At 37.0% G+C, this 14,180-nt stretch overlaps 1 protein-coding gene across 1 annotated transcript in view; it reads left to right on the forward strand.

The window, feature by feature from the left end:
* The window catches only part of SBF2 (SET binding factor 2), a 505,755-nt gene that overhangs the window by 405,897 nt on the left and 85,678 nt on the right, over nt 1-14,180 (forward strand). The gene's annotated exons all lie outside the window — the stretch shown is intronic.

Here is a 14,180-nt window from a genome sequence, read left to right on the forward strand (position 1 = left end):
TGGGGAGATAATTGGTTTCCCCAGCCTTGTTCCATGCCTTTTTCCAACTTCATTGGCCCTCCTATTTTCTCTTGCTTCAAATTTCAAGTTCCCTCATGACTGCTTTTTCCACCCTGCTAAGGAAACTTCATCTCAAAGCCTTGTTCATATTCACTGGTAGGCAACTGGATAAAAGTATCCCCAAACCTACAGGGATATTTGCCTTTTAGAAGGAACTAGCCCTTCAACTGTAGGAATGACACATGAATAGTAAAATTCTAGGCATTAATAAGTGGACATAGAGGCTGGGAATTGGGGGTGCAGAGGTGGATTTGTGGTGTTCCTAAAAGTATCAAAACTGGGAAATGACCTTGAAGCTTGAAAACCGTCTCCAGTCCTTGAACAGTTTAGTATGGCTTTACAGCTATTTATTCTAAGTCCTGGACCAGTCTTAGCTATTTTTAGGTAGATAATTACTGCTATTCACTTGTATTTTAGAATTCTGGGTATAGTTATGGACTAACCAATGCAAACACTTTGATAACTTTGACCTGACCTATATGAGTCAGTAGATAATTCTTCCTGGAAATGGCTAAGTAGATCCAACAGCTTATTCATCATTTTAGAGGCCCAGTTTTAATGAATCTTTCATAAATAAACAAAAATCAATAGAACTAAAGTTGAAGAAGATCTGTTCTCTTAAAAAAATAATGACATATTTTTTCTTTTCAAGAAATGTTTTTCCCCACTATATAGAGTCATCTAATAATATTGTTTTTCTTTTCAAAAATAGGCAGAAACACATCCAGTCAAGAAGGTGTTATCTTTGTAATGGACTTAAACTGGGAGCTTAGGTGACTCATCTGAGAATATTGTATCAGTCAGAAACACTTCAGGGTTCAGCCCTAGCATTTACTGCTCTGTGGCCTCCAATTTGCGTGGGCACCAACTTAGTGAATCATAGTGGCTGTCCATCACTCATTCTCTGAAGACCACAGTTTGAAAATAAAACCCTTAGAAAACAGTTGCAGTTACTTCACCCACAATTGACTGGACCATGGATGCAACCTTCAATTTGAGTCTTTATTTGGTCATTGACAAGAGTCTTAAGTTTTTGAGTCAAAACTTCAATAAAATTCTGAAATTTATACCCCCAGATATTGGTTTTGTTGTTTGTAAGGATGCTTTCAAGACTTACTTTGCTTTTCATAATTCTAACAAAATAATTTAATTGTGTCAGTATGTGTCTGGAAAAGTTGAATAGATGGAAACTAAGGAAGGAAAAGATGTGCCTCAAAATTGTAATCCAATAGTACTGTGGTTCCTGCTTTCATCTCGCAAAAAGCAGAAAATAGTATAAGGAAGAAGTTCATTTTTCTTAAGATTTTTTTTTTAGGTAATAAAATTCAAGTTAAAAATCACATGAAATCAAGCCTTGCTAAGGCTTATTGCTAATTGTTTTCCCTCTAGATTCTTTGTCATTGGAACAGTCTCTTAAGAGAGTTACCCAAATTGAATCAGAGCATTTCAGCTGTAAAGTTTAATCACATAAGGAAAGGAACATGCTTTTCCAGGAAATAGATCTTTGTCTTTTTTATCCTGATGTAATAGTGAGCTGTTACATGCGGGACATCTTGAGCCAGGTGACCACTGCCAGCTTTCTAGGCATATGGCCTGTCCCACTGCCTCTGCAGGTCCCTAAAACTGCTTACTGTCGCTCTACCTAGGCAGGTGCTTATGTTTTCCAGAGCTAGCCATGGCTCCCCACAGAGGCTTTTGGCAGTTGCACTATCACCTTACACGACTATGCAACTGCTTCACTAAATCCTTGAGCCCTGGCTGCTGCTTCTGTTTACTAAATACTTATTAAGTACCAGGTACTATGCTAAGTGTTTAACATATTGAATCTTCCTACCTCCTGGGGGCTAAATTGAAATGAAATTAACACAGATGGTATACCATAATCTTAGTTTTGGTTACATAGTATGCCTTCTGGATTACTAAAGCTATGGTGAATGACAACTACCTTTCATGATTATGAGCTAATTTTTTTCTTTTTTTATTGTGGTGAAACACACATAACATAAAATTCACCATCTTTACTACATTTAAATGTACAGTTCAGTGCTATAAAATATATTCACATTGCTGTGTAACTGTCACCTCAGCCATCCCCATAAATCTTTTTATCTTATAAAACTGAAACTCTATACCTATTAAATAGTAATTTCCCATTGACTTCTCCCCCATCTTCTTGTAACTACCATTACATTTTCAGTCTTTATGATTTTGACTAGTTCAGTTCAGTCGCTCAGTCGTGTCCGACTCTTTGCGACCCCATGAATCGCAGCATGCCAGGCCTCCCTGTCCATCACCAACTCCCGGAGTTCACCCAAACTCATGTCCATCAAGTCAGTGATGCCATCCAGCCATCTCATCCTCTGTCGTCCTCTTCTCCTCCTGCCCCCAGTCCCTCCCAGCATCCCTCATATAAGTGGGGTCATACAGTACTTGTCTCTGTGACTGGCTTATTTCACTTAGCATGATGTTCTCAAGCTTCATCCATGTTATAGTATATTGTAGAATTTCCTTTTTAAGGCTGAATAATACTCCACTGTATATATATACCAGGTTTTGCTTATCTGTTCATCAGTCAAAGGACACTTAGGTTACTTTAACATTTTTTGCTATTGTGAATACTGCTGCTATGACTATACCTACACAGATATCTTTTTAAGACTGCTTTCAGCTTTTTGAACTAGAATTGCTGGATAATATGGTAATTTTATTTTTAATTTTTTGAAGAATTAACCATACTGTTTTCCACAGCAGTTATACCATTTTACATTCCCACCAACAGCATATAAGGCTTCCTCTTTCTCTACATCCTCACCAGCACTTGTTACTTTCTGATTTTTTTTTTAGAGTAGCCATCCTAGTGGGTGTTAGGTGGTAGTTCATTGCTGTTTTGATTTGCATTTCCCTAATAATTAGCACATATCTTTACATGTGCAATTGGCCGTTTATATATCTTCTTTGGAGAAACATCTTTTCTCGGCTTCCTTGGTGGTTCAGATGGTAAAGAATCTGCCTGCATGCAGGAGACTCGGGTTTGATCCCTGCGTCAGGAAGATCCCCTGGAGAATGGAATGGCTATCCACTCCAGTATTCTTGCCTGGAGAATTCCATGGTCAGAGGAGCCTGGTGGGCCATAGTCCGTGAGGTTGCAGAGAGTTGGACTGACTCTTTTGATCTGCATTTCCTTAATAATTAGCACACATCTTTACATGTGCTTATTGGCCATTTATATATCTTCTTTGGAGAAACATCTATTGTAGTACTTTGCTCATTTTTATTTGAGTTATTTTGTTGTTGTTGGGTTTCAGAAGTTCAATATATGTTCTGGATATTAGTCCCGTATCAGATGTATAATTTACAAACATTTTCTCTCATTGTGTGGGTTGCCTTTTTGCTCTGTGGATAGTGTATTTTGATGCACAAAGTTTTTAGTTTCGTAAAGTCCAACTTGTCTTTTTTCTTTTGATACATGTGCCTTCAGTGTCATATCTAAGAAATCAGTGTCAAATCCAATGTCATAATATCTATTTACTGTACTAATACAAATCTCTTTAGACCTATGTAGCACACTGTAAAACTTGCTATTTAGTGATTGCTTTAAATCACTGAGAAGACTCCCCAAGCCCTAGAAAGAGTTTTCCTTTCATCTCTGATAAAGTGGAATCCAAGAATCATTAGTATCACCAAAGCTATTATTTTTGTTAGAAATAATATTCAGTTCTATCAGAGGAAGAATGAGTTACTTTAGAATGTGCAGTTTGAGGTAAAAGTACAGTCTATTTTTCACGCCATCTCTGAAATCTGCCAAGCCAATGGGGCTTGGGCATTGGAACCAGTGATTGTCAGTGCCTCTTCCATCCTCACTTGTTACACCATTGCACTGTTATGAATGTCAGTTCTTTCACTCTAGATCAGTTTGCTTAGGACATGGCCTTGGAGACATTGCTTGTGCTCCAGGAGAGATTTTGAACATACTAGTGAAGAAAGAGAAAAAACAGTAATAGATCATATACTCTGAGCAGTGTAAGTCAAGGGAATGGCCCCTTATAAATTAGATTTAAGCTAATGGGTATCTTTATAGAAATATATGCTAATGACACAAATTGCATAATAGATTGAGGCCACACCAACAGTCTTAATATCCAGCAAAACTTTACAATAACCTGATTTTTTTTTTTTTCTAATTAACCAAGGATTAAAACTTTAAGCATTTTGAGGAATTCCCTAGCAGTTCAGTGGTTAGGACTCTGCATTTTCACTGCCAAGGGCCCCAGGTTTAATCCCTGGTCAGGGAACTAGGATCCCACAAACCAAGTGATGTGGCAAAAAAACACCCAAAAAACCTTAAGTGTTTCATTTCCAACCACAAAGTTGAAAATCTAACTTTGCACTACTTCCAACCCAGGGGTCAAAGCCATGTCTCTTATGTCTCCTACACCAACAGCTGGATTCTTTACCACTAGCATCACCTGGGAAGCCAATCACATTTTAAAGTGTTTTCTAATGTAAAGCCTTTTGAAGTAATACATGTATATAAGTCAGAAATACAAAGGTTACATGGCTTCTAACAAAACAAAGGTCCCTTGCCTTACCTTCAAGATCTACGATGTTTATTTGTTCAGATGTTTCTTTTTGGTATTTGGCTTAGAGTTTATAACATGCTTTTACTTCTGTTCCTTAATTTTACAATATTAGACATTATATCAGTTGACTTGGAATATGAAAATTTAGATCTCTTCATTTCACCACCATACCAAGTCTGATGCTATAGTGATTTCTAATCCTTGGTGTGTGGCCCAATTTTTTCCTTATGCTCCTTTACAGAATTCTCCTTTAAGGATTAAGTGTTTATAATTATATACGTTAATGTGGTTCTTTTTACATTCAGTTTGCCAGATATGAGATGGTGCTTTCAATTTGAAAATCCATGCCCTTTGGTTTTTTTATTTATTTTATCATTTCAGTTTTTCCTGTTTTTCTTTCTAGAACTCCTACTGATTGGATACTAATGCCTAGACTAATACTCTATTTTTTCTCAATATTTATTATGAAATTTTTCAAACATAGAGAAAACATTTTTAATTTACAGTAGACATCCATAAAACTACCATCTAGAGTCTAATACTAACATTTTTCTGTCCTTTTTTATACATGTCTATCCATCCATCAATCTACCTTATTTTCTATGTATTTCAAAGCAAATTATAGGCCACATATAATTACAGTACTTTAACATGCATACCATTTTGTAGTGAGAATTGTAATTATAGTTTGCATTTTCTTCTTTTGAGGTAAAATTTACATACAATGAAATATTTAAAACTTATACATTTACTAGGTTTTTAAATTGATTTTATTAAGGTATAACTGACACATAATAAACTAAACATAGTTAAACCATACAATTCGATTTGATAAGTTTTAACAGATATATATACCTGCCGTGGAACCGTCACCACAATCAATACAGTGAACATATTCATTGCCCCCAAAGATTTCCTCATGTTCCGTTGTAATCTCTTCTCATCTGACCTTCATCCCCACCCACAGGAAACTGCTGATCAACTTTCTATCACTACAGAGTTTGCATGTAGTTAGCATGTTCTGTAGTTATATATAAATGTAGTTATACAGTATATGATATTTTTGTCTGTTTCAGCATAGATGAATCTCAAATTATTGTGCGGTTCATCTGTGTTGTTGCAATGTATTCTTTTTTATTGCTGAGTAGCGTTCCATTGTGAAAACAAAAAATAAAACAACACCCTACATTTAACCTGTTGCTGAACATTTGAATTGTTTCTAAATATGAGCTGTTACAAATAAAGCTACTATAAATAGTTGTATACAAATCTTTGTATAGACAGACATTTCATTTTATCTTGGGTAAATACCTAAGAATAGAGTGGCTGGATTGTATGATGGTTATGCTGCTGCTGCTGCTGCTGCTAAGTCACTTCACTCGTGTCCAACTCTGTGCAACCCCATAGATGGCAGCCCACCAGGCTCCTCAGTCCCTGAGATCCTTAGGTATATGTTTAACTTTTTAAGAAATGATCAAACTTTTCCCCAAAGTGCTACCATTTTATAGTGCTCTCAGTAGTGAGTGAGAATTCCAGTCCTCCCATACTAATGGCATTGCTTTTAATTTTAGTCATTCTAATAGATATGTAATAATATCTCATCATGATTTTTATTTACATTTTCCTAAGAGGAAAAGAACAGAATGGGAAAGACTAGAGATCTCTTCAAGAAAATTAGAGATACCAAGGGAATATTTCATGCAAAGATGGTCTCGATAAAGGACAGAAATGGTCTGGACCTAACAGAAGAAGATATTAAGAAGAGATGGCAAGAATACACAGAAGAACTGTACAAAAAAGATCTTCACAACCCAGATAATCATGATGATGTGATCACTCATCTAGAGCCAGACATCCTGGAAAGTGAGGTCAATGGGGCCTTGGAAAGCATCGCTATGAACAAAGCTAGTGGAGGTGATGGAATTCCAGTTTAGCTGTTTCAAATCCTGAAAGATGATGCTGTGAAAGTGCTGCACTCAATATGCCAGCAAATTTGGAAAACTCAGCAGTGGCCACAGGACTGGAAAAGGTCAGTTTTCATTCCAATCCCAAAGAAAGGCAATGCCAAAGACTGCTCAAACTACCGCACAGTTGCCCTCATCTCACATGCTAGTAAAGTAATGCTCAAAATTCTCCAAGCCAGGCTTCAGCAGTATGTGAACCGTGAACTTCCTGATGTTCAAGCTGGTTTTAGAAAAGGCAGAAGAACCAGAGATCAAATTGCCAATATCTGCTGAATCGTGGAAAAAGCAAGAGTGTTCCAGAAAAACATCTATTTCTACTTATGCCAAAGCCTTTGACTGTGTGCATCATAAGAAACTGTGGAAAATTCTTCAAGAGATGGGAATACCAGACCACCTGACCTGCCTCTTGAGAAATCTATATGCAGGTCAGGAAGCAGCAGTTAGAACTGGACATGGAACAACAGACTGGTTCCAAATAGGAAAATGAGTACGTCGAGGCTGTATATTGTCACCCTGCTTATTTAACTTCTATGCAGAGTACATCATGAGAAACACTGGACTGGAAGAAACACAAGCTGGAATCAAGATTTCCGGGAGAAATATCAATCACCTCAGATATGCAGATGACACCACCCTTATGGCAGAAAGTGAAGAAGAGATAAAAAGCCCCTTGATGAAAGCGAAAGAGGAGAGTGAAAAAGTTGGCCTAAAGCTCAACATTCAGAGAACGAAGATCATGGCATCTGGTCCCATCACTTCATGGGAAGTAGATGGGAAACAGTGGAAACAGTGTCAGACTTTATTTTTTGGGGCTCCAAAATCACTGCAGATGGTGATTGCAGCCATGAAATTAAAAGACACTTACTCCTTGGAAGGAAACTTATGACCAACCTAGATAGTATATTCAAAAGCAGAGACGTTACTTTGCCGAGTAAGGTCCGTCTAGTCAAGGCTATGGTTTTTCCCGTGGTCATGTATGGATGTGAGAGTTGGACTGTGAAGAAGGCTGAACACCGAAGAATTGATGTGTTTGAACTGTGGTGTTGGAGAAGACTCTTGAGAGTCCCTTGGACTGCAAGGAGATCCAACCAGTCCATTCTGAAGGAGATCAACCCTGGGATTTCTTTGGAAGGAATGATGCTAAAGCTGAAACTCCAGTACTTTGGCCACCTCATGCGAAGAGTTGACTCATTGGAAAAGACTCTGATGCTGGGAGGGATTGGGGGCAGGAGGAGAAGGGGACGACAGAGGATGAGATGGCTGGATGGCATCACTGACTCGATGGACGTGATTCTGAGTGAACTCCGGGAGTTGGTGATGGACAGGGAGGCCTGGCGTGCTGCGATTCATGGGTTCACAAAAAGTCGGACACGACTGCAACTGAACTGAACTGAATGACTAATAATGTTGAGAGTCTTTTCATGTGCTTATTTGCCTTCTATATATCATCTTTGGTAAAGTATCTGTTCAGGTATTTTGCCCATCTTTTAGAACTGGATTGTTTGTTTTCTTATTCTTGAGTTTTGAGGATTTTTTACATATTCTTGATATAGTTCAGTTCAGTCACTCAGTCATGTAGCAAATATATGATTTGCAAATATTCTTAGAAATTTTATAGTATTAGGTTTTACATTTAAGTCTGTGATTCCTTTTGAATTAATATTTCTGTATGGTACTAGATATGAGCAAAGATCCAATTGTTCTAACAACATTTGTTGCAAGATTACCCTTTCTCTGCTTGATTGGCCCTCTGTGTTTAAGGTTCCACATCCTTGGATTCAATCCATGTAGATCATGTAACACTGTAGTACATATTGAATAAAAAAATTCCACTTGTAAGTGCAGTTCAAACTTGTGTTGTTCAAGGGTCATGTATTATTCTTTTAATACATGCTAGATTTGGTTTGTTAGAATTTTGTTTAGAATTTTTACATCTGTGTATCAGTGTAACACTGGGCTCATAGAATGAGTTGGAAATTATTCCCTCCTCTTTGATTATTTGGAAGAGTTTGTGTTAAAAGAGTTATTAGTTCTTTCTTAAATGTTTGGTAGAATTCCTGATAGAGGTGTGTGTTGAATGTTTTCTTCGTTGGAAGATTCTTTTACTGCAGTTTCAATTTCTGTGATGGATATGGGCCTATTCAGGTTATCTGTTTCCTCTTTTTTAAAATAATATATGCTTATTTACTTAGTTTCACCAGGTCTTAGTTGCAGCATGTGCGATCTAGTTCCCTGACCAGAGATCAAACCCAGGTTCTCTGCCCTGGGAGCACAGAGCCTTATCCACTGGACCAGCAGGGAAGTCTTCTGTCTATTTCCGCTTGATTGAGGTTTGGTAGTTTGTATTTTTCAAGGAATCTGTTCATTTTGTCTAAGTTGTCAGTATTGTCAATAACATAAAGTTCTTCATAATGTTTCTTTATTATCCTTTTAATATCTGTAGAACTTCTAATGATGCTGCTTATTCTTTAACTTTGTATTTTATATTGCGATATAGTTGATTGACAAACAATACGATAGTTTCAGGTGAACAGTGAAGGGATTCAGCCATACATATACATGTATCGATTGTACCCCTAACTCCCCTCCCATCCAGGCAGTGCTACTTATTCTTGATAGTGGTAATTTTATCTTTTTTTTTTCCTAATCAGTCTGACTAGAGATTTAACAATGTTATTAATCTTACCAGAGAATCAGCTTTTCGTTTGATTGGTTTTCTTTATTGGTTTTCTGTTTTGTGTTTCATTGATTACTGCTTTAATCTTTATTAATTCCCTTCTTCTGTTTCTATCTTAATTTGCTTTTCTTATAATCTCTGTAAGCTAAGGTCACTGATTTGAGACCATTCTTTTCCAATACAGACATTTATTGCTATAAAATCCCTCCCAAACTATTATTGCTTTAGTGGCATATCACAAATTCTGGTATGTTGTGTTTTCATTTCGTGCAAAGTATTTTCTAATTTCCCCTTTTATTTCCTCTTTGATCAGTGAGTCATTGAGTTTTCTAGATACTTTTCTATTATTGATTTCTAATTTAATTCCATTTTGGTCAGAGAATATACTTTGTATAATCTGAATCCCTTAAGTATATTGTGACTTATTGCCAGAGAGATTTTCTTGATAAATGTTCTGTATTCACTTGACAAGTGTGGTTATTTTGCTGTCATGCTGTCAATCAAGTAAGTTGATAATGTTATTCAAGTCTGTTATATCCTTGCTGATTTTCTGCTTGCACTTGTTAATTACTTAGAGATATTGAAATCTCCAACTATAATTGTGTATTTATTTCTCCTTGCATTTCTATCAGATTTCATTCTTATATTTTGAAGCTGTCTTACTTGTACATAGACACTTTGAGGTTTTATGTCTTCTTGATGAATTGACCCTTTGCCATTATGAAATGACCTTTATCTGTGGTAATATTCTCTGCTTTGAAATCATCTTGTATTCACAGAGCCACTCCAGCTTCCTTTGGATGAGTGTCCGTGTGCCATGTCTTCTTTCGTCCATTTTGTAAAGTAAGCTTTTAGAGTGTTTTGACATTTATCAAACGCTGGTGAGATGGAGAGTTTCCATGCGTCCTTGCCCGGTTTCTCTTATCAGCAGCCTTTTAAAAATGTTTTATTGAGATATAATTCACATGCCACAACAGTTCACTCATTCAGAGTATACATTTCGGTGGTTTTTAGTAAATTCCCTTTTACCACAGTCAATTTTAAAACATTTTTATTACTATGAAAAGAAACACCATACCCATTAGCTGTCACTACCCATTTCCCCCTATCCCCTGAGCCCTAGGCCGCAGCAAATCCACTTTCTATCGCTATGGATGTGCCTGTTCTGGATTTTCATATGAATGAAGCCATGCAATATGTAATCTTTCATAACTGGCTTCTTTCACTTAGCATAACATTTTCAAGTTTCATCCATGGTATAACATTATCAGTACCTATTTTTTTAATTGCTATGTATTACATTGTACACATATACCACATTTTATTCATCATTTGATATACATTGGGGTTTGTTTCATTTGTAAATTGAGATATAATTCATGTACTATAAAAATTTGTTCTTTTAAAGTGTGAAAAGGGCTTTCCTTCACTTTATCTGATCTTCAAATTTGTTATTTGTTATTAAATCCATTTTATGACTTCTAAATTCTTATTAACATCGTTTATCTGGTGATGTCTCCTCTCTCACTCTCTTTGTTCTTGTATATTTTTAACATTTTTTTTCTTTGCTGTCATTTCAGTGGAGTTCAGGGAACAAAAGAATATTCAACCTACCATTTAATTTAAAAATCTCTTTAAAATTCTTTTTAAAGAAAGAAAAGAAATTATTCAAAATTGTATTATCTTTACTTCATTTTCATTTTGCCTTTTTCCTCCTAGTTTTTATGTACTTGCAGATGTAATCATAGCATAATTGGCTTGTTTTTTTGAAATATAGCATAACCACTTCACTCATAAGCACATCATCATATTAACCACTTCAATTGTAGCATAATATTTTTTGTGTCAATAAGGTAGCATCGTCATTTCCCTGACCTTTCTTCTCCATAGTTAAACATTAAAATTGTGAACTTTGGAAGGGGGGGCGGGTATAGCTATTAAGGATAATGCTAAAATAAACATTTTTGTTGAGTTTTGGGGCCATTTGTAAGTATACTTCGTGAGAACTGTGACTCACCAAATTTCTCGATTTCCTGTGCCAGAACTCACTGACGCCTTTCTTCTATCGCTCCTTTTGCACATAGACCCCAGAGAAGATCCCTGGATACAGATCTGCTAGTCTTTTTGCTGATTATATTCTTCCAATTAGGCCCTTTATCCTTCTGGGTTACAGTGCTGTTATAAACAACATTATTAGATGCATCAGTCTGCAAGATCCACAGGACTAAGCATAGTTATAAATATGGTTTAAACTCTGCAGTTTCATAAAAATATCAATAGGAAAAGAAAAACTAAACTGTTCATCTATAATGGCTTCTAAAGAAACAAGTCATTGTTTTTAAAACTGAAAAATGAAGGGATAAAATCATATAATTATCCTACTTTCTAGTATAGACTATATGTTTGGGTCTCCAAACAGTTATGAGATGAACTTTTTCTTTATATAAATATCCTAGCTAATAAGTGAGGGAGATTTATATGATCTAAAGAGAAGCTAGAGGGAAGTGCTAACAAATGTTCAAACTACCGTACAATCGTGCTCATTTCACATACTAGTAAAAATATGCTCAAAATCCTTCAAGCTAGGCTTCAGCAGTACATGAACTGAGAACTTCCAGATGTACAAGCTGGGTTTAGAAAAGGCAGAGAAACCAGAGATCAAATTGCCAACATCCATTGGATCATAGAAAAAAGCAAGAGAATTCCAGAAAAACAACTACTTCTGTTCATTGACTAAGCTAAAGCCTTTGTGTGGACAGCAATGACCTGTGGCAAATTCTCAAAGAGATAGGAATACCAACCCATCTTACCTGTCTTCTGAGAAACCTGTAGGCAGGTCAAAAAGCAACAGTTAGAACCAGACATGAAACAACTGACTGGTTCAAAATTGGGAAAGAGGCATGACAAGGCTGTATATTGTCACCCTGCTTATTTAACTTATATGCAGAGTACATCATGCAGAATGCCAGGCTGAATGAATCACAAGCTGGAATCAAGACTGCCAGGAAAAATGTCAATAACTTCAGATATGCAGATAATACCACTCTAATGGCATAAATCAAAGAGGAACTAAACAGCCTCTAGATGCGGCTGAAAGAGGAGAGTGAAAAAACTGGCTTGAAACTCACCAAGAAAAAATTAAGATCATGGCATCTGGTCCCATCACTTCATGGCAAATAGAAAGGGAAAAAGTTGAAGCAATGGGAAATTTTTTTTTGTTTTCTTAGGCTCCAAAATCACTGCAGATGGTGACTTGCTGCTTGGAAGGAAAGCTATAATAAACTTACATAGCGTATTAAAAAGCAGAGACATCACTGTGCTGGCAGAAGGCCGTGCAGTCAAAGCTATGGTTTCCCCAGCAGTCACGCTCAGATGCTGCAGCTGGACCGGGAAGAACACTGAGTGCTAAAAAACTGATGCTTTTGAACTGTGGTGCTGGAGCAGACTCTTGAGAGTCCCTTGGACAGCAAGGAAATCAAACCGCTCGATCCTAAAGGAAATCAACTCCAATATTCATTGGAAGGACTGGTGCTGAGGCTGACGCTCCTATCCATTGGCCACCTAAGATGAAGGGCTGACTCCTTGGAAAAGACCCTGGTGCTGGGGAAGATTGGAGGCAAAAGGAGAAGGGGGCAGCAAGAAGATGAGAGGGCCAGATAGCTTTACCTACCCAATAGACATGAATTTGAGCAATCTCCAGGAGATAATGGACGGAGGAGCTTGGCAGCGGAGGAGCTTGGCATGCTGCAGTCCATGGGGTTACAAAGAGTCGGACACAACTTAGCAACTGAACAATAACAACAATAAATGAGAAAGTAATGGTAGAATGAGAATATCAGTATTTTATTGCTCCTAATGATAAATAAATCCAGGCATTGACCATCAGTGGCCTTTAAGACTGCAAAAAGAGAAACAACCAGATGTGCCTCTTATAATGGTATCTGTGAAATATTGTTGCCAAACAGTAACGCCTGACTCGGATCATGCTTCTAGATCCAGCTACCAATTTGTAGGAAATGTAGAGGACAACAGAATATTTCACATGAGATCATTGAGATGCAGTCAGCAACCACTGCTGCTGCTAAGTCACTTCAGTTGTGTCCAACTCTGTGCGACCCCATAGACGGCAGCCCACCAGGCTCCCTCGTCCCTGGGATTCTCCAGGCAAGAACACTGGAGCGGGTTGCCATTTCCTTCTCCAGTGCATGAAAGTGAAAAGTGAAAGTGAAGTCGCTCAGTCGTGTCCATCTCTTCCCTACCCCATGGACTGCAGCCTACCAGGCTACCCATGGGGTTTTCCAGGCAAGAGAGCTGGAGTGGGTTGCGATCTAGACAGATGGAAACTCTGTTGGACAAATGATCCAGTTTCTTCAAAAAATAGATTGCAGATGGGTGGCTGGGGAGAGGTGGACAGACAGGCAGTAGAGAAATCTAAAGATTAAAACCTACCTCATATATATATATGGACCTTGTTTGAGTCCTTCCTGAGTCAAACAAACTGATTCTAAAAAAAAAAAAAAGTAAAAATAAAAAACAAGGAAAAATCAAAGTAAAACATTTTTAACATTTAAAAGGTATTTAAAACACTGAATAGATATCTTATATTAAAGAATTATTAAGTTTTCAAACAGTTGCTTTGTAGAAAGTCTATGTGAAGTAATTTCTCATTAGAAAAATAACCAGTGTACAGTAACCCCAAAATATTTATTGGCACAAATAACAATGGGAATATTTTTGAGAATCCTCTCAATTAGTTCCAGGCACTATTAAATAGTACTGGAATTATTCATCAAAGCTGAAAGTTGATATGAACCACTGTTTCTAATAACTAAAAGGTAGAAACAATACAAATATCCATTAACAGGAACAAGGAAATGCTATATATTCATACAGTGGAAT

The sequence above is a fragment of the Budorcas taxicolor genome, chromosome 15 (assembly GCF_023091745.1).
Source record: "Budorcas taxicolor isolate Tak-1 chromosome 15, Takin1.1, whole genome shotgun sequence".
Lineage (NCBI taxonomy): Eukaryota > Metazoa > Chordata > Mammalia > Artiodactyla > Bovidae > Budorcas > Budorcas taxicolor.